This window comes from Ascaphus truei, unplaced genomic scaffold (genome assembly GCF_040206685.1).
Source record: "Ascaphus truei isolate aAscTru1 unplaced genomic scaffold, aAscTru1.hap1 HAP1_SCAFFOLD_1046, whole genome shotgun sequence".
Taxonomy (NCBI): domain Eukaryota; kingdom Metazoa; phylum Chordata; class Amphibia; order Anura; family Ascaphidae; genus Ascaphus; species Ascaphus truei.
The window spans coordinates 23,928-45,113 of NW_027453911.1; positions in this window are offsets into that span (position 1 = coordinate 23,928).

A 21,186-nucleotide genomic window follows, 5' to 3' on the forward strand; every position below is an offset into this window, starting at 1 on the left:
GCACTTATGATATAATACACCTCATTTAGCAATCAGGACGCCACACTCCATATATTTTAGCACCCTCCCCATCAGTTACATATGTTGCTGGTACCATGGTTTTTTACCTCACTACTTCTTATTGGGACTCACACTGGTACTGTCATTTAGCGCATGAATATTTATTTTGTTCTAACAAAATTAACACAGTATAGGAAAATATGCATTTGTCAGAGGGAAAGGCCAATAATCTGGAGTCAGGTCACCCTAATGTATATTAAAAATAAACACAGGCCTGTCTGATACTCCCTGATATTATAAAGTAAAGAGGCCACTCTATAATAAATATTTACACAGGCCTTTTTAAGTCTGTCCCTAATAATCTGTAATCAGGAGGTCATTATAAGTGTTAAACAGTAGTGGTACTGTGATATTAAAGTGACAATCCCATACAAGTTTAATTCAGCCCAAATCCACACAATAATGTTAATAAATGCATTATAAATATCACATGACCATATGTATACTGGCTTAGTTCATGGCTGTGTTATTACATCATTACATGTGTAATTAAATCCGTGACATTCTCAGGCTCCCCCCTTCTGTGACAATCATACAGCCGGGCCGTTACATTGCAACACACTAATCCCGCCCCTAGTGACATCACGTAATCAGTAACCAGTCAGAGAAGCTAGCAGGCAAAGAACTACATTTCCCACAATGCACCTCGTGGAGTGTGGCTAGCAGCTACACCTTCTCTCACTAGTTTGTCTCCTGCGAGCTTCCGTACACAGCGTCTTGTTAGAGTGGGGCGTGGACATGTGTAAACTTCAATGGTGGGAAAATGAGACAGTTTTAGCTGCTAGCTGAGCAGTGGTACAGCGCTCTGTAGAAGGCGCTCTCAGTCGGGTGAGTGATTTTTCAATGTGTGTGTTTATTTTATTTCATTTCTCATTTTACTTTCACTTTAAGTACTGCATGCTTATTTTTTTCTGTGGGCATTTAGGGATTTAAGTGCTCCGTGAGCCGATTCCTCCATTGAAGGAGGAGCTATGAGGCCAACCTATCACAGCTACTGTACCATCCTCAGTTGCTTTCAGTATACTGATTAATCCACGGCACAGAATATGCAACTTCAAATACATCTATCAACTGTCTATATGTTAAGCCCCCGGACAAGCATTTGCTTGTTAGTTATACACTAGTTTCATACAAGCACTTCACACAGGGGGCTTCAACTTAGGTAGTACTTGACCGGCCGGTCTGAGTGTTCTCATTTCCATATATTTCTTGCCTCTACACTTTATTTACATACTTTGTACTTATTACTGCAGTGTAGCATTTTTCCCCACACCTTAAGGTTCAGTTTATAACAGCTTTGTAGGTCACCACTGCTCCTCATTTTAACCATTTATGTGTATGTGATTAATAAACCTTTATTGATACAATTTGTGTATGTTAGAGTGCTATTCAGGGGATTCTTTTTTTCTGTGTTAGTTTTCATATATATGTGTGTGTGTGTGTGTGTGTGTGTGTGTGTGTGTGTGTGTGTGTGTGTGTATATATGTATATATTTATGTATATATATTTGTGTGTGTGTGACCTTGGGCAAGTCACTTCATATCCTCTGTGCCTCAGGCACCAATGTCATAGATTGTAAGCTCTATGGGGCAGGGACTTGTGTCTGCAAAATGTCTCTGTATAGCGCTACGTAAAACTAGCAGCGCTTTAAAAGAACATGCTGTTATTATTATTATATATAAATGTGTATGTATTTATTTATATAGCACTATTAATGTATATAGCGTTTCACAGTAGTAATACATGTGAAAATCCTATAAATAACAAATACAAATATCAGGTCATGGGAATAAGTGATTTGGACATAAAAGTAACATTTCGGAAGTGTGGACAACTAATACATCTTGTAGATTGCCTTTACAGTGTGATGTCATTGATTCAGTAGATTGTGTGCAGACCAGGACTGCAGTACAGTGTCACTCACATGGATGACTTGCGTGGTAGAAGCTCAAGAACAAGGATGTCAAACTCCAGTCCTCGAGGGCAGCAAACAGGCCAGGTTTTCAGGATATCCCTACTGAAAACCTGGCCTGTTTGGGACCCTCGAGGACTGGAGTTTGACATGCATGCTCTAGACGGAGCACAGCTGTGGGTGGGAGGTGGATTTGCTTTGCATCAAATGGTTTGGAGCAAGGTTTATTGTATGTATTATCATAATAACAATGCAATGCTTAACTTTTATTTCAGGAGGGATGACTGCAGAACAGAAGTGAATATTGAAGCCATGTGTTCCTTTTCTTGCAAAAGAGAAAATTTGAAGGACAGTTGAACAGAATGAAAATTACTACACAGAGACAGATAAGCAATGTGTATATTTCTCATTTACCATTTAGTATTTGTCGTTTTATTGACTCCACACAATCCGGCTGCTACGGGTTTCACATTGAACATTTTCATCTCTACTCTACCCCTTCCTGTGATCTGAACCATGCAAGTTTTCATTGATTCAATACATCATGAGTAGAGTGTGGCTACAGTATGAAGTAAAGACCCAAGGACCACATCTACTACCATTCATAACAAGAACATGTGCAGTAGCGCACAGCTGCAGTTCTATGTGATTGTTATGAAAGGTTGAGGTGGTTCAATTCTATGAATCTGGAGTGGGATGGATCCTGTTTGCATCATATGGTTTCATCTAGGCCAGTAGATTATATAACTCTCAGTACAGGTTACACATGACATCAGTATTAGTGATGTAAAGAGGAGGAAAGCTTCAATGTGGAGAACAAAGCCAAGTAATGTTGAAGTTACTCCTTTTACCATTTACTTGGTCAGTCTGTACTGTCTACTCCCCACACAGCTGCTAAGGGTCTTCCATTTTAAATACTTTCACCTCCTATTCTGCACTGCTTTGCTGCCCATTATTTAGAGATGCGTTCCAGTCATGTTTACCACTCTGAATCTCTCTGCAGTCATTGATTCAGCACATCATGGGTAGAGCATGGCTACAGATACAGAAAGCTTTTATTATTTTACCGGCTGATCATCCATAATATTGCATTAAAACATAGAATATCACTTAATTTCCAAAAGATTCAGTGATGCTGATAATGCAGAATCTCACAACATTTCCCATCATAATGCCATAATGCACCAGAGGAAGAAATAATCCTTGCTATATCTGTACATTGTGTGACGTATTACCTCCATGACCATTGATAGCAAGTACATCTTCTGTATAGAGCAGCTGTGTTATGATGCAGTTATTGATCATCATTGACATAATCACAAGAATCTTATGCAAAGGGAAATTGTCTGCAGCGAAGTGAGATGTGTGCCTGTTTTAAGTCCTCCAGCTTAACGCCCCTACACCTCCCACTACACAGACATACTTACTTATGCATACACTGACATCTGGCATACCTACACACACCCCAGGGCCACTTCCTTCCCCTGATGTCAGGGAGAGGATGGGCATGCAGAGTGCAGTAAGTCTCCACGTTACTCTGGCCAACAGTCTTGGCCTACCCCCAGCATCTGTCACCCACAACATCTGTTCCCTCCTTGTAAAGTGCTGAACTATCTCACCTGGGTCAGTGCTATAGCTGATCACAGTGCCCGATCATATGTCACTGTGACAGGCAGCAGTGCAGATTGACCGGTCAATCAATGCAGTGCCGCACCATATGCACTAAATGAGATTTCCGTGCCCCCTGTCAGGTTACTCCCTGGGCAGTGACCCTGCTCACCCCCTCCCCTAGTTCCACCTCTGACCACAATTATCTCTCTTGGAGAGTGTAGCAAATTGGTGTTGGTGGAATCTCACCTCTGCCATGCATGGTCACAATCTGGGCACAGGACCCAAATAGTGGGCAATGTGGCACTTCTTACAGTAGAGAATAAGTAACTATATTCTTTACTTGTGTATTAAGGACCTTATTTGCATTAAAATTCAGTCCCCATGGGACCAAGACTTTCTGGCTTACTGAACAAAGTGGAATTGTTTCGTAGAGGGTGGAGAATTGTATTTTATCTGAAATTACCCCCTCTGCACAAAATACAAACAATTATACACATACACGTACCTTGTGGAAGTTGTTGCCCTCTATCTTCCTGTGGTCTCTCCCTGTTTCTCACCGTGCCTCCTCCCATTTCCTTGCACCTCTGCGTCTCCGCATATATCCCTATACTCAGAGCCGGCTCCGGTCAGTGACATGGGATGCCCAAATATGAGCATATCCATACATGGGCATCCATGCCACTGACCGGAGCCCACTCTGTTGCGGATATGGAGAGAGACTGGGAGATTTACATCCCCTTATAATTCATATGGTGCATAGTACCGGCACGTATTGTTTTACCGTTACTGTGTACCTTCCTACTTTCACACTGGTACAGTATGTGCTGCAGTGGGACTGAGAGGGATATATTGGTAACACATAGTTATTGTTGGGGGAATTCAATCCATTTTGAAAATAGTAATGCAATGTTTTATACTTTTTTTTTTGCAGTAATGAAGAATGAAAAAGTTCTGTTAAAATTGAATTGGAGGTGAACTGGAATCATCATCAACTCTGCACCAGTGTGAATTGATGTTCTTTAATGTTCTGATAAGGTACATGCAACATCTCTTCCTCAACCCCTACACCACTCTCTGCCTCTTGCCTCTCTCTCTCCACCTCCCTGCTAAGCGTATTAACCCATCTAATGTAATCCACATTCCATGTCTCACTTTACTCTTCACTTCTCACGTGCCCTCTGGAATGTCTGCTCTCTGACTAACAAGGTCTATTTGTACATGACCTCTTCTGCTCTCATCATCCACCACTTCTCATTCCCCTCACCCCTGTCCTACTCGATACCTCAGCTTAATTGAACTCTCTCCTCTGACATCTACCCTTATCTCTAACCTCTCCTCACTTTCTGCTTAAACTAACTATCTTGTTAACTTTTACAATGCTATCATCTCCTCCTCCTCCCTCCTCCCTCCTCCATTATATATTTATATGCCCCTTCTAGGCTCTGACACACTCATCCCTCTAAGGCCATGATTATCATGGGCACATGCTTGGTCATCCACAGTGCGTGCGAGCGATGCAGAGCCGCCTCGGACCTCAGTGCAGGGATTGCTGCATACCCCAGCATCTGTCACCCACAAACAATACACACACTAATACTCCCCACAATACACACTATAATACCTCCTCAATACTAATCTCCCCAATAATATTATAGCTCCAAACACAATATACACAACACCCTTACACAAGATACACAATCTAGTACTCTCCTCTGCACCTCTACACACAATATAATACTCCCACACACACAATATACACACTACCCTCCTACCCCCATAAAATACAACCAATAATACACACACACTTTGTGGATGTTGGGACCAGCTCCCGGCATGCACCAGTGAAAGAGAGAGGCCAGCAGAAGCTCGGAAGAACTCCCTCTCTCCATCCGTGCCTCCCTCCGTTTCCCATCTTCTCCCTGTCTCTCTCCCTCCCTTTCCTTGCATCTCCCTGCGTCTTTACGTATACCCAGTCAGTGACGGCTCTGGTCACGTGATGCCTTAATATGGGCTTATCCATATATGTTCATCCACGTCACTAATGTGATGCCCGCACTGTTGCGGAGCTGGTACTTACGACGCGCACTTATTGTTTTATCAGTACTGCGTACCTGACTCTACCGGCCTACTTTCAACACTAGTACAATAAGTGCTTCACTACGAGTGAGTGGGGAATATTGGCATCACACAGTCACTGTTGAATATGCCATTCAATCCATTTTGAAAATAGTAATGCAATGTGGTTTTGTTTTGTTTGCTTTTTGCAGTAATGAAGAATGGATAAGTTATATTAAAATTAAATTGGAGGGGAACTGGATTCAGCATTTCATCATGAACTCTGCACTTGTGAGAATTTACCTTCTTGAATGCCCTGACAGGTACACGCAACTTTAAGACTATAATCTGCTGTGCAAGCTTTCGTGCTATACCTCCCCCTCAGGTTTTGATTTATACATTTGCTCTCTCAAGTCATGTCCTCTAATATTTGAAAGCTCTCTCCTAGCATTTTCTCTCTACCACAGAACGTCATCCCAATGTAACCTCTCTCTTGTTCTCTCTGCTTGCTGTTTCCTCACTCCTCTGTTAAACTTTTCTAATTTCTCTAACTTCCACACTCCTGCTTTTATCCACATGTTCTCCTCTTTCCTTCCCCTACCTTTGCATGTGTCTACACACTGCACCATTTGTACAGACCTCTATTGCAGCTATTTCTGCACTGCTCAATGAAAAGCACTCATGTACATCCTATTCTCTGCGCCCCCTCTCTCTGCGCCCCCTCTCTCTCTGCACCCCTCTCTCTCTGCGCCCCCTCTCTCTCTGCGCCCCCTCTCTCTCTGCGCCCCCTCTCTCTCTGTGCCCCCTCTCTCTCTGTGCCCCCTCTCTCTCTGCGCCCCCTCTCTCTCTGCGCCCCCTCTCTCTCTGCGCCCCCTCTCTCTCTGCGCCCCCTCTCTCTCTGCGCCCCCTCTCTCTCTGCGCCCCCTCTCTCTCTGCGCCCCCTCTCTCTCTGCGCCCCCTCTCTCTCTGCGCCCCCTCTCTCTCTGCGCCCCCTCTCTCTCTGCGCCCCCTCTCTCTGCGCCCCCTCTCTCTGCGCCTATCTGTCTCATTCTCTCTACGTCCCTCTCTCTCTACATAGAGCTATCTCTGGCTCTCTCTACACCTATCTCTGTGTCTCCTTCTATGTTTGCTGATGTGTGGGATATCTCTTATAATCTTGAACCTGCTCATATACACATCGGGTCTCCCTGCCTCTGCCTCCCTGCTAAGAGTGTTAACCTATCTAATGTAATCCACATTCCTTTCCTTACTTTTCTCTTCCCTTCTCCTATGCCCTCTGGAATGTCCGTTCTCTGACTAACAAGGCTCTAGTTGTACATGACCTCTTCTGCTCTCATCATTCACAATCAGTCATTCCCCTCACCCCATCTTACCTGTCCCACTGATTTTCCTCTGCTTAATTAAACTCTCCTCTGACATCTACTCTAACCTCTCTGCTCTCTCTCTCTCTCTCTTTCTGCTTAAACTGACAATCTTATTAACTCTTACAATGCTATCCTCTATATGCCCCTTCAAGCTCTGACACACTCGTCCCTCTAACCCACACCCTTGGCTAAATTCCCAAACATGTTCATCACACTTCCACTCGCTGTTCTTAATGCCTATGAAGGAAATCTCACACTTGATGTTTGATTTTTCTACAGTAAAAATGTCTCCAGTCCTGTATAAAGCTGCTCTCTGGGGCCAAACCACACTACTTTTTTTTCCACATTCATCAACACACAAATTTAATTTACGCTGTCTTTTTTCCCCTGTATTTGACTCCCTCCACTAACCTTCTTCTCACACTTGCCATCCTTCCTTCACTTCTCCTCAAGCATTTGACTACTTCAGAGGCAAGGTGGATGCCACCCACAAGGAGATTCCTTCTGTCCCTTCCCCCTTCTCTCCTTCTACCTAATTCTCCTTCTGCATTTGACTCCTTTTCTTCTCTTACAGAGCTGGAAGCTAATCATCTTCTCTTCTCCCTCTACCACATGCCCTCTAGATCGTATCCCCTCACACCTTACTGCATCTCTTAGTCCCCACTCTCACCCACATCTTCAAGTCCTCCCTATTCTCTGGCTCTTTACCCTCTTACTTTAAGCCTGTAGTGGTCACCCTTTTCTCAGAAACAACCTACACCCTATGTGCCTTACTAACTACCGCCCTATATCCCTCCTGCTGTTTGTCTCCTAATTGCTAGAATGTCAACATTCTTAAATCACATGCCCTCCTGGATCCTTTACAACCTGCCTTTCGTACAGCTCGTTCTACAGACTGTGCTTAAAGCAAATTCCCAAGGTCACTTTTCCCTACTAATCCTACTTGATCTATCTGCTGCGTTTGATGCTCTCAATCACTCTCCTCCTTCATATTCTAAACTCTCTCTTGGTATCCGTAACACAGTTCTATCCTGGTTTTCATCATAACTTTCCTGTCACACATTCTCCATCTCTGTTGCTAACATGTCTTCGTCTTCTATTGATCTGTCTGTGGGTATACATCAGGGCTCTGTTCTGAGATCTCTCTTTCTCTCTACATACTATCATTTGGTGACCTCATCAACTCTTTGTGACAATCCTATAAATAACAAATACAAATATCAGGTCATGGGAATAAGTGATTTGGACATAAAAGTAACATTTCGGAAGTGTGGACAACTAATACATCTTGTAGATTGCCTTTACAGTGTGATGTCATTGATTCAGTAGATTGTGTGCAGACCAGGACTGCAGTACAGTGTCACTCACATGGATGACTTGCGTGGTAGAAGCTCAAGAACAAGGATGTCAAACTCCAGTCCTCGAGGGCAGCAAACAGGCCAGGTTTTCAGGATATCCCTACTGAAAACCTGGCCTGTTTGGGACCCTCGAGGACTGGAGTTTGACATGCATGCTCTAGAAGGAGCACCGCTGTGGGTGGGAGGTGGATTTGCTTTGCATCAAATGGTTTGGAGCAAGGTTTATTGTATGTATTATCATAATAACAATGCTTAACTTTTATTTCAGGAGGGATGACTGCAGAACAGAAGTGAATATTGAAGCCATGTGTTCCTTTTCTTGCAAAAGAGAAAATTTGAAGGACAGTTGAAGAGAAGGAAAATTACTACACCGAGACAGATAAGCAATGTGTATATTTCTCATTTACCATTTAGTATTTGTCGTTTTATTGACTCCACACAATCCGGCTGCTACGGGTTTCACATTGAATATTTTCATCTCTACTCTACCCCTTCCTGTGATCTGAACCATGCAAGTTTTCGTTGATTCAATACATCATGAGTAGAGGGTGGCTACAGTATGAAGTAAAGACCCAAGGACCACATCTACTACCATTCATAACAAGAACATGTGCAGTAGCGCACAGCTGCAGTTCTATGTGATTGTTATGAAAGGTTGAGGTGGTTCAATTCTATGAATCTGGAGTGGGATGGATCCTGTTTGCATCATATGGTTTCATCTAGGCCAGTAGATTATATAACTCTCAGTACAGGTTACACATGGCATCAGTATTAGTGATTTAAAGAGGAGGAAAGCTTCAATGTGGAGAACAAAGCCAAGTAATGTTGAAGTTACTCCTTTTACCATTTACTTGGTCAGTCTGTACTGTCTACTCTCCACACAGCTGCTAAGGATCTTCCATTTTAAATACTTTCACCTCCTATTCTGCACTGCTTTGCTGCCCATTATTCAGAGATGCGTTCCAGTCATGTTTAGCACTCTGAATCTCTCTGCAGTCATTGGTTCAGCACATCATGGGTAGAGCATGGCTACAGATACAGCAAGCTATTATTATTTTACCGGCTGATCAACCATAATATTGCATTAAAACATAGAATATCACTTAATTTCCAAAAGATTCAGTGATGCTGATAATGCAGAATCTCACAACATTTCCCATCATAATGCCATAATGCACAAGTGGGAGAAATAATCCTTGCTATATCTGTACATTGTGTGACGTATTACCTCAATGACCAATGAGAGCAAGTACATCTTCTGTATAGAGCGGCTGTGTTATGATGCAGTTATTGATCATCATTGACATAATCACAAGAATCTTATGCAAAGGGAAATTGTCCGCAGCGAAGTGAGATTTCAGCCCCCAAACGTCTGTAATATTAATGCAATGTCTTACTTTTGTTGCAGTGAACACTGAAGAGACGGATCTACTACAACACTGTACAGAATGAGCATACGCTACAAGCAGCAAAATGATCTTGCAGTTGACAGTATGTTGTTCTGGTAATGTGCACAATTATTATTTATGGGCTACACACCACAGTGCTGGACATATTCTGTTAACTTCAACTCTACTCCTAACATGGAGATGTCTTCCTGGTGTTACTGATTCAGTACATCATATGCACAGTGTGGTTATGATATGATGGATTGATTTAATGAACCCACCAACCAATGATGACATCTGCATCATCTTCTGTAAAGTGCAGCTACAGCATGATATTATCAGCATTTGGTGCGGTATAATCAGAGGTATCTATGTGCTTTTGTGCCTGTTTTAAGTCCTCCAGCTTAACGCCCCTACACCTCCCACTACACAGGCATACTTACTTATGCATACACTGACATCTGGCATACCTACACACACCCCAGGGCCACTTCCTTCCCCTGATGTCAGGGAGAGGATGGGCATGCAGAGTGCAGTAAATCTCCACGTTACTCTGGCCAACAGTCTTGGCCTACCTCCAGCATCTGTCACCCACAACATCTGTTCCCTCCTTGTAAAGTGCTGAACTATCTCACCTGGGTCAGTGCTATAGCTGATCACAGTGCCCGATCAGGATGTCACTGTGACAGGCAGCAGTGCAGATTGACCGGTCAATCAATGCAGTGCCGCAACATATGCACTAAATGAGATTTCCGTGCCCCCAGTCAGGTTACTCCCTGGGCAGTGACCCTGCTCACACCCTCCCCTAGTTCCACCTCTGATCACAATTATCTCTCTTGGAGAGTGTAGCAAATTGGAGTTGGGGGAATCTCACCTCTGCCATGCATGGTCACAATCTGGGCACAGGACCCAAATAGTGGGCAATGTGGCACTTCTTACAGTAGAGAATAAGTAACTTTATTCTTTACTTGTGTATTAAGGACCTTATTTGCATTAAATTCAGTCCACATGGGACCAAGACTTTCTGGCTTACTGAACAAAGTGGAATTGTTTCGTAGAGGGTGGAGAATTGTATTTTATCTGAAATTACCCCCTCTGCACAAAATACAAACAATTATACCCATACAAGTACCTTGTGGAAGTTGTTGCCCTCTATCTTCCTGTGGTCTCTCCCTGTTTCTCACCGTGCCTCCTCCCATTTCCTTGCACCTCTGCGTCTCCGCATATATCCCTATACTCAGAGCCGGCTCCGGTCAGTGACATGGGATGCCCAAATATGAGCATACCCATATATGGGCATCCATGCCACTGACCGGAGCCCGCTCTGTTGCGGATATGGAGAGAGACTGGGAGATTTACATCCCCTTATAATTCATATGGTGCATAGTACCGGCACGTATTGTTTTACCGGTACTGTGTACCTTCCTACTTTCACACTGGTACAGTATATGCTGCAGTGGGACTGAGAGGGATATATTGGTAACACATAGTCATTGTTGGGGGAATTCAATCCATTTTGAAAATAGTAATGAAATGTTTTTTACTTTTCTTTTTTTTCAGTAATGAAGAATGAAACATTTCTGTTAAAATTGAATTGGAGGTGAACTGGATTCATCATCAACTCTGCACCAGTGTGAATTGATGTTCTTTAATGTTCTGATAAGGTACATGCAACATCTCTTCCTCAACCCCTGCACCACTCTCTGCCTCTTGCCTCTCTCTCTCCACCTCCCTGCTAAGCGTATTAACCCATCTAATGTAATCCACATTCCATGTCTCACTTTACTCTTCACTTCTCACGTGCCCTCTGGAATGACTGCTCTCTGACTAACAAGGTCTATTTGTACATGACCTCTTCTGCTCTCATCCACCACCTCTCATTCCCCTCACCCCTTTCCTACTCGATACCTCAGCTTAATTGAACTCTCTCCTCTGACATCTACCCTTATCTCTAACCTCTCCTCACTTTCTGCTTAAACTAACTATCTTGTTAACTTTTACAATGCTATCATCTCCTCCTCCTCCCTCCTCCTCCTCCCTCCTCCATCATATATATGCCCCTTCTAGGCTCTGACACACTCATCCCTCTAAGGCCATGATTATCATGGGCACATGCTTGGTCATCCACAGTGTGTGCGAGCGATGCAGAGCCGCCTCGGACCTCAGTGCAGGGATTGCTGCATACCCCCAGCATCTGTCACCCACAAACAATACACACACTAATACTCCCCACAATACACACTATAATACCTCCTCAATACTAATCTCCCCAATAATATTATAGCTCCAAACACAATATACACAACACCCTTACACAAGATACACAATCTAGTACTCTCCTCTGCACCTCTACACACAATATAATACTCCCACACACACAATATACACACTACCCTCCTACCCCCATAAAATACAACCAATAATACACACACACTTTGTGGATGTTGGGACCAGCTCCCGGCATGCACCAGTGAAAGAGAGAGGCCCGCAGAAGCTCAGAAGAACTCCCTCCATCCGTGCCTTCCTCCGTTTCACATCTTCTCCCTGTCTCTCTCCCTCCCTTTCCTTGCATCTCCCTGCGTCTTTACGTATACCCAGTCAGTGACGGCTCTGGTCACGTGATGCCTTAATATGGGCTTATCCATATATGTTCATCCACGTCACTAATGTGATGCCCGCACTGTTGCGGAGCTGGTACTTACGACGGGCACTTATTGTTTTATCAGTACTGCGTACCTGACTCTACCGGCCTACTTTCAACACTAGTACAATATGTGCTTCACTACGAGTGAGTGGGGAATATTGGCATCACACAGTCACTGTTGAATATGCCATTCAATCCATTTTGAAAATAGTAATGCAATGTGGTTTTGTTTTGTTTGCTTTTTGCAGTAATGAAGAATGGAAAAGTTATATTAAAATTAAATTGGAGGGGGACTAGATTCAGCATTTCATCATGAACTCTGCACTTGTGAGAATTTAACTTCTTGAATACCCTGACAGGTACACGCAACATTAAGACTATAATCTGCTGTGCAAGCTTTCGTGCTATACCTCCCCCTCAGGTTTTGATTTATACATTTGCTCCCTCAATTCATGTCCTCTAATATTTGAAAGCTCTCTCCTAGCATTTTCTCTTTACCACTGAACGTCATCCCAATGTAACCTCTCTCTTGTTCTTTCTGCTTGCTGTTTCCTCACTCCTCTGTTAAACTTTTCTAATTTCTCTAACTTCCACACTCCTGCTTTTATCCACATGTTCTCCTCTTTCCTTCCCCTACCTTTGCATGTGTCTACACACTGCACCATTTGTACAGACCTCTATTGCAGCTATTTCTGCACTGCTCAATGAAAAGCACTCTTTAATATCCTATTCTCTGTGCCCCCTCTCTCTGCGCCCCCTCTTTTGGCGCCTCCTCTCTCTGCGCCCCCTCTCTCTGCGCCTGTCTGTCTCATTCTCTCTACGTCCCTCTCTCTCTACATAGAGCTATCTCTGTCTCTCTCTACACCTATCTCTGTGTCTCCTTCTATGTTTGCTGATGTGTGGGATATCTCTTATAATCTTGAACCTGCTCATATACACATCGGGCCTCCCTGCCTCTGCCTCCCTGCTAAGAGTGTTAACCTATCTAATGTAATCCACATTCCTTTCCTTACTTTTCTCTTCCCTTCTCCTATGCCATCTGGAATGCCCGTTCTCTGACTAACAAGGCTCTAGTTGTACATGACCTCTTCTGCTCTCATCATTCACAATCAGTCATTCCCCTCACCCCATCTTACCTGTCCCACTGATTTTCCTCTGCTTAATTAAACTCTCCTCTGACATCTACTCTAACCTCTCTCTCTCTTTCCGCTTAAACTAACAATCTTATTAACTCTTACAATGCTATCCTCCTATCTATATGCCCCCTCTAGGCTCTGACACACTTGTCCCTCTAGCCCACACCCTTGGCTAAATTCCCAAACATGTTCATCACACTTCCACTCGCTGTTCTTAATGCCTATGAAGGAAATCACACAATTGATATTTGATTTTTCTACAGTAAAAATGTCTCCAGTCCTGTATAAAGCTGCTCTCTGGGGCCAAACCACACTACTTTTTTTTCACATTCATCAACACTCAAATTTAATTTACGCTGTCTTTTTTTCCCTGTATTTGACTCCCTCCACTAACCTTCTCCTCACACTTGCCATCCTTCCTTCACTTCTCCTCAAGCATTTGACTACTTCAGAGGCAAGGTGGATGCCACCCACAAGGAGATTCCTTCTGTCCCTTCCCCCTTCTCTCCTTCTACCTAATTCTCCTTCTGCATTTGACTCCTTTTCTTCTCTTACAGAGCTGGAAGCTAATCATCTTCTCTTCTCCCTCTACCACATGCCCTCTAGATCGTATCCCCTCACACCTTACTGCATCTCTTAGTCCCCACTCTCACCCACATCTTCAATTCCTCCCTATTCTCTGGCTCTTTACCCTCTTACTTTAAGCCTGTAGTGGTCACCCTTTTCTCAGAAACAACCTACACCCTATGTGCCTTACTAACTACCGCCCTGTATCCCTCCTGCTGTTTGTCTCCTAATTGCTAGAATGTCAACATTCTTAAATCACATTCCCTCCTGGATCCTTTACAACCTGCCTTTCGTACAGCTCGTTCTACAGACTGTGCTTAAAGCAAATTCCCAAGGTCACTTTTCCCTACTAATCCTACTTGATCTATCTGCTGCGTTTGATGCTCTCAATCACTCTCCTCCTTCATATTCTAAACTCTCTCTTGGTATCCGTAACACAGTTCTATCCTGGTTTTCATCATAACTTTCCTGTCACACATTCTCCATCTCTGTTGCTAACATGTCTTCGTCTTCTATTGATCTGTCTGTGGGTATACATCAGGGCTCTGTTCTGAGATCTCTCTTTCTCTCTACATACTATCATTTGGTGACCTCATCAACTCTTTGTGACAATCCTATAAATAACAAATACAAATATCAGGTCATGGGAATAAGTGATTTGGACATAAAAGTAACATTTCGGAAGTGTGGACAACTAATACATCTTGTAGATTGCCTTTACAGTGTGATGTCATTGATTCAGTAGATTGTGTGCAGACCAGGACTGCAGTACAGTGTCACTCACATGGATGACTTGCGTGGTAGAAGCTCAAGAACAAGGATGTCAAACTCCAGTCCTCGAGGGCAGCAAACAGGCCAGGTTTTCAGGATATCCCTACTGAAAACCTGGCCTGTTTGGGACCCTCGAGGACTGGAGTTTGACATGCATGCTCTAGAAGGAGCACCGCTGTGGGTGGGAGGTGGATTTGCTTTGCATCAAATGGTTTGGAGCAAGGTTTATTGTATGTATTATCATAATAACAATGCAATGCTTAACTTTTATTTCAGGAGGGATGACTGCAGAACAGAAGTGAATATTGAAGCCATGTGTTCCTTTTCTTGCAAAAGAGAAAATTTGAAGGACAGTTGAAGAGAAGGAAAATTACTACACCGAGACAGATAAGCAATGTGTATATTTCTCATTTACCATTTAGTATTTGTCGTTTTATTGACTCCACACAATCCGGCTGCTACGGGTTTCACATTGAATATTTTCATCTCTACTCTACCCCTTCCTGTGATCTGAACCATGCAAGTTTTCGTTGATTCAATACATCATGAGTAGAGGGTGGCTACAGTATGAAGTAAAGACCCAAGGACCACATCTACTACCATTCATAACAAGAACATGTGCAGTAGCGCACAGCTGCAGTTCTATGTGATTGTTATGAAAGGTTGAGGTGGTTCAATTCTATGAATCTGGAGTGGGATGGATCCTGTTTGCATCATATGGTTTCATCTAGGCCAGTAGATTATATAACTCTCAGTACAGGTTACACATGGCATCAGTATTAGTGATTTAAAGAGGAGGAAAGCTTCAATGTGGAGAACAAAGCCAAGTAATGTTGAAGTTACTCCTTTTACCATTTACTTGGTCAGTCTGTACTGTCTACTCCCCACACAGCTGCTAAGGGTCTTCCATTTTAAATACTTTCACCTCCTATTCTGCACTGCTTTGCTGCCCATTATTCAGAGATGCGTTCCAGTCATGTTTACCACTCTGAATCTCTCTGCAGTCATTGGTTCAGCACATCATGGGTAGAGCATGGCTACAGATACAGCAAGCTATTATTATTTTACCGGCTGATCATCCATAATATTGCATTAAAACATAGAATATCACTTAATTTCCAAAAGATTCAGTGATGCTGATAATGCAGAATCTCACAACATTTCCCATCATAATGCCATAATGCACCAGAGGAAGAAATATTCCTTGCTATATCTGTACATTGTGTGACGTATTACCTCCATGACCATTGATAGCAAGTACATCTTCTGTATAGAGCGGCTGTGTTATGATGTAGTTATTGATCATCATTGACATAATCACAAGAATCTTATGCAAAGGGAAATTGTCCGCAGCGAAGTGAGATTTCAGCCCCCAAACGTCTGTAATATTAATGCAATGTCTTACTTTTGTTGCAGTGAACACTGAAGAGATGGATCTACTACAACACTGCACAGGACGAGCATACACTACAAGCAGCAAAATGATCTTGCAGTTGACAGTATGTTGTTCTGGTAATGTGCACAATTATTATTTATGGGCTACACACCACAGTGCTGGACATATTCTGTTAACTTCAACTCTACCCCTAACATGGAGATGTCTTCCTGGTGTTACTGATTCAGTACATCATATGCACAATGTGGCTATGATATGATGGATTGATTTAATGAACCCACCAACAACTGATGACATCTGCATCATCTTCTGTAAAGTGCAGCTACAGCATGATATTATCAGCATTTGGTGCGGTATAATCAGAGGTATCTATGTGCTTTTGTGCCTGGTTTAAGTCCTCCAGATTAACGCCCCTACACCTCCCACTCCACAGGCATACTTACTTATGCATACACTGTCATCTGGCATACCTACACACACCCCAGGGCCACTTCCTTCCCCTGATGTCAGGGAGAGGATGGGCATGCAGAGTGCAGTAAGTCTCCACATTACTCTGGCCAACAGTCTTGGCCTACCCCCAGCATCTGTCACCCACAACATCTGTTCCCTCCTTGTAAAGTGCTGAACTATCTCACCTGGGTCAGTGCTATAGCTGATCACAGTGCCCGATCATGATGTCACTGTGACAGGCAGCAGTGCAGATTGACCGGTCAATCAATGCAGTGCCGCAACATATGCACTAAATGAGATTTCCGTGCCCCCAGTCAGGTAACTCCCTGGGCAGCGACCCTGCTCACCCACTCCCCTAGTTCCACCTCTGATCACAATTATCTCTCTTGGAGAGTGTAGCAAATTGGAGTTGGGGGAATCTCACCTCTGCCATGCATGGTCACAATCTGGGCACAGGACCCAAATAGTGGGCAATGTGGCACTTCTTACAGTAGAGAATAAGTAACTATATTCTTTACTTGTGTATTAAGGACCTTATTTGCATTAAATTCAGTCCACATGGGACCAAGACTTTCTGGCTTACTGAACAAAGTGGAATTGTTTCGTAGAGGGTGGAGAATTGTATTTTATCTGAAATTACCCCCTCTGCACAAAATACAAACAATTATACCCATACAAGTACCTTGTGGAAGTTGTTGCCCTCTATCTTCCTGTGGTCTCTCCCTGTTTCTCACCGTGCCTCCTCCCATTTCCTTGCACCTCTGCGTCTCCGCATATATCCCTATACTCAGAGCCGGCTCCGGTCAGTGACATGGGATGCCCAAATATGAGCATACCCATATATGGGCATCCATGCCACTGACCGGAGCCCGCTCTGTTGCGGATATGGAGAGAGACTGGGAGATTTACATCCCCTTATAATTCATATGGTGCATAGTACCGGCACGTATTGTTTTACCGGTACTGTGTACCTTCCTACTTTCACACTGGTACAGTATATGCTGCAGTGGGACTGAGAGGGATATATTGGTAACACATACTCATTGTTGGGGGAACTCAATCCATTTTGAAAATAGTAATGCAATGTTTTTTACTTTTCTTTTTTTTCAGTAATGAAGAATGAAAAATTTCTGTTAAAATTGAATTGGAGGTGAACTGGATTCATCATCAACTCTGCACCAGTGTGAATTGATGTTCTTTAATGTTCTGATAAGGTACATGCAACATCTCTTCCTCAACCCCTGCACCACTCTCTGCCTCTTGCCTCTCTCTCTCCACCTCCCTGCTAAGCGTATTAACCCATCTAATGTAATCCACATTCCATGTCTCACTTTACTCTTCACTTCTCACGTGCCCTCTGGAATGACTGCTCTCTGACTAACAAGGTCTATTTGTACATGACCTCTTCTGCTCTCATCATCCACCACCTCTCATTCCCCTCACCCCTGTCCTACTCGATACCTCAGCTTAATTGAACTCTCTCCTCTGACATCTACCCTTATCTCTAACCTCTCCTCACTTTCTGCTTAAACTAACTATCTTGTTAACTTTTACAATGCTATCATCTCCTCCCTCCTCCATCATATATATGCCCCTTCTAGGCTCTGACACACTCATCCCTCTAAGGCCATGATTATCATGGGCACATGCTTGGTCGTCCACAGTGTGTGCGAGCGATGCAGAGCCGCCTCGGACCTCAGTGCAGGGATTGCTGCATACCCCCAGCATCTGTCACCCACAAACAATACACACACTAATACTCCCCACAATACACACTATAATACCTCCTCAATACTAATCTCCCCAATAATATTATAGCTCCAAACACAATATACACAACACCCTTACACAAGATACACAATCTAGTACTCTCCTCTGCACCTCTACACACAATATAATACTCCCACACACACAATATACACACTACCCTCCTACCCCCATAAAATACAACCAATAATACACACATACTTTGTGGATGTTGGGACCAGCTCCCAGCATGCACCAGTGAAAGAGAGAGGCCCGCAGAAGCTCGGAAGAACTCCCTCTCTCCATCCGTGCCTTCCTCCGTTTCACATCTTCTCCCTGTCTCTCTCCCTCCCTTTCCTTGCATCTCCCTGCGTCTTTACGTATACCCAGTCAGTGACGGCTCTGGTCACGTGATGCCTTAATATGGGCTTATCCATATATGTTCATCCACGTCACTAATGTGATGCCCGCACTGTTGCGGAGCTGGTACTTACGACGGGCACTTATTGTTTTATCAGTACTGCATACCTGACTCTACCGGCCTTCTTTCAACACTAGTACAATATGTGCTTCACTACGAGTGAGTGGGGAATATTGGCATCACACAATCACTGTAGAATATGCCATTCAATCCATTTTGAAAATAGTAATGCAATGTGGTTTTGTTTTGTTTGCTTTTTGCAGTAATGAAGAATGGAAAAGTTATATTAAAATTAAATTGGAGGGGAACTAGATTCAGCATTTCATCATGAACTCTGCACTTGTGAGAATTTAACTTCTTGAATACCCTGACAGGTACACGCAACATTAAGACTATAATCTGCTGTGCAAGCTTTCGTGCTATACCTCCCCCTCAGGTTTTGATTTATACATTTGCTCCCTCAATTCATGTCCTCTAATATTTGAAAGCTCTCTCCTAGCATTTTCTCTTTACCACAGAACGTCATCCCAATGTAACCTCTCTCTTGTTCTTTCTGCTTGCTGTTTCCTCACTCCTCTGTTAAACTTTTCTAATTTCTCTAACTTCCACACTCCTGCTTTTATCCACATGTTCTCCTCTTTCCTTCCCCTACCTTTGCATGTGTCTACACACTGCACCATTTGTACAGACCTCTATTGCAGCTATTTCTGCACTGCTCAATGAAAAGCACTCATGTACATCCTATTCTCTGCGCCCCCTCTCTCTGCGCCCCCTCTCTCTCTGCACCCCTCTCTCTCTGCGCCCCCTCTCTCTCTGCGCCCCCTCTCTCTCTGCGCCCCCTCTCTCTCTGCGCCCCCTCTCTCTCTGCGCCCCCTCTCTCTCTGCGCCCCCTCTCTCTCTGCGCCCCCTCTTTCTGCGCCCCCTCTCTCTGCGCCCCCTCTCTCTGCGCCTATCTGTCTCATTCTCTCTACGTCCCTCTCTCTCTACATAGAGCTATCTCTGGCTCTCTCTACACCTATCTCTGTGTCTCCTTCTATGTTTGCTGATGTGTGGGATATCTCTTATAATCTTGAACCTGCTCATATACACATCGGGTCTCCCTGCCTCTGCCTCCCTGCTAAGAGTGTTAACCTATCTAATGTAATCCACATTCCTTTCCTTACTTTTCTCTTCCCTTCTCCTATGCCCTCTGGAATGTCCGTTCTCTGACTAACAAGGCTCTAGTTGTACATGACCTCTTCTGCTCTCATCATTCACAATCAGTCATTCCCCTCACCCCATCTTACCTGTCCCACTGATTTTCCTCTGCTTAATTAAACTCTCCTCTGACATCTACTCTAACCTCTCTGCTCTCTCTCTCTCTTTCTGCTTAAACTGACAATCTTATTAACTCTTACAATGCTATCCTCTATATGCCCCTTCAAGCTCTGACACACTCGTCCCTCTAACCCACACCCTTGGCTAAATTCCCAAACATGTTCATCACACTTCCACTCGCTGTTCTTAATGCCTATGAAGGAAATCTCACACTTGATGTTTGATTTTTCTACAGTAAAAATGTCTCCAGTCCTGTATAAAGCTGCTCTCTTGGGCCAAACCACACTACTTTTTTTTCCACATTCATCAACACACAAATTTAATTTACGCTGTCTTTTTTCCCCTGTATTTGACTCCCTCCACTAACCTTCTTCTCACACTTGCCATCCTTCCTTCACTTCTCCTCAAGCATTTGACTACTTCAGAGGCAAGGTGGATGCCACCCACAAGGAGATTCCTTCTGTCCCTTCCCCCTTCTCTCCTTCTACCTAATTCTCCTTCTGCATTTGACTCCTTTTCTTCTCTTACAGAGCTGGAAGCTAATCATCTTCTCTTCTCCCTCTACCACATGCCCTCTAGATCGTATCCCCTCACACCTTACTGCATCTCTTAGTCCCCACTCTCACCCACATCTTCAAGTCCTCCCTATTCTCTGGCTCTTTACCCTCTTACTTTAAGCCTGTAGTGGTCACCCTTTTCTCAGAAACAACCTACACCCTATGTGCCTTACTAACTACCGCCCTATATCCCTCCTGCTGTTTGTCTCCTAATTGCTAGAATGTCAACATTCTTAAATCACATGCCCTCCTGGATCCTTTACAACCTGCCTTTCGTACAGCTCGTTCTACAGACTGTGCTTAAAGCAAATTCCCAAGGTCACTTTTCCCTACTAATCCTACTTGATCTATCTGCTGCGTTTGATGCTCTCAATCACTCTCCTCCTTCATATTCTAAACTCTCTCTTGGTATCCGTAACACAGTTCTATCCTG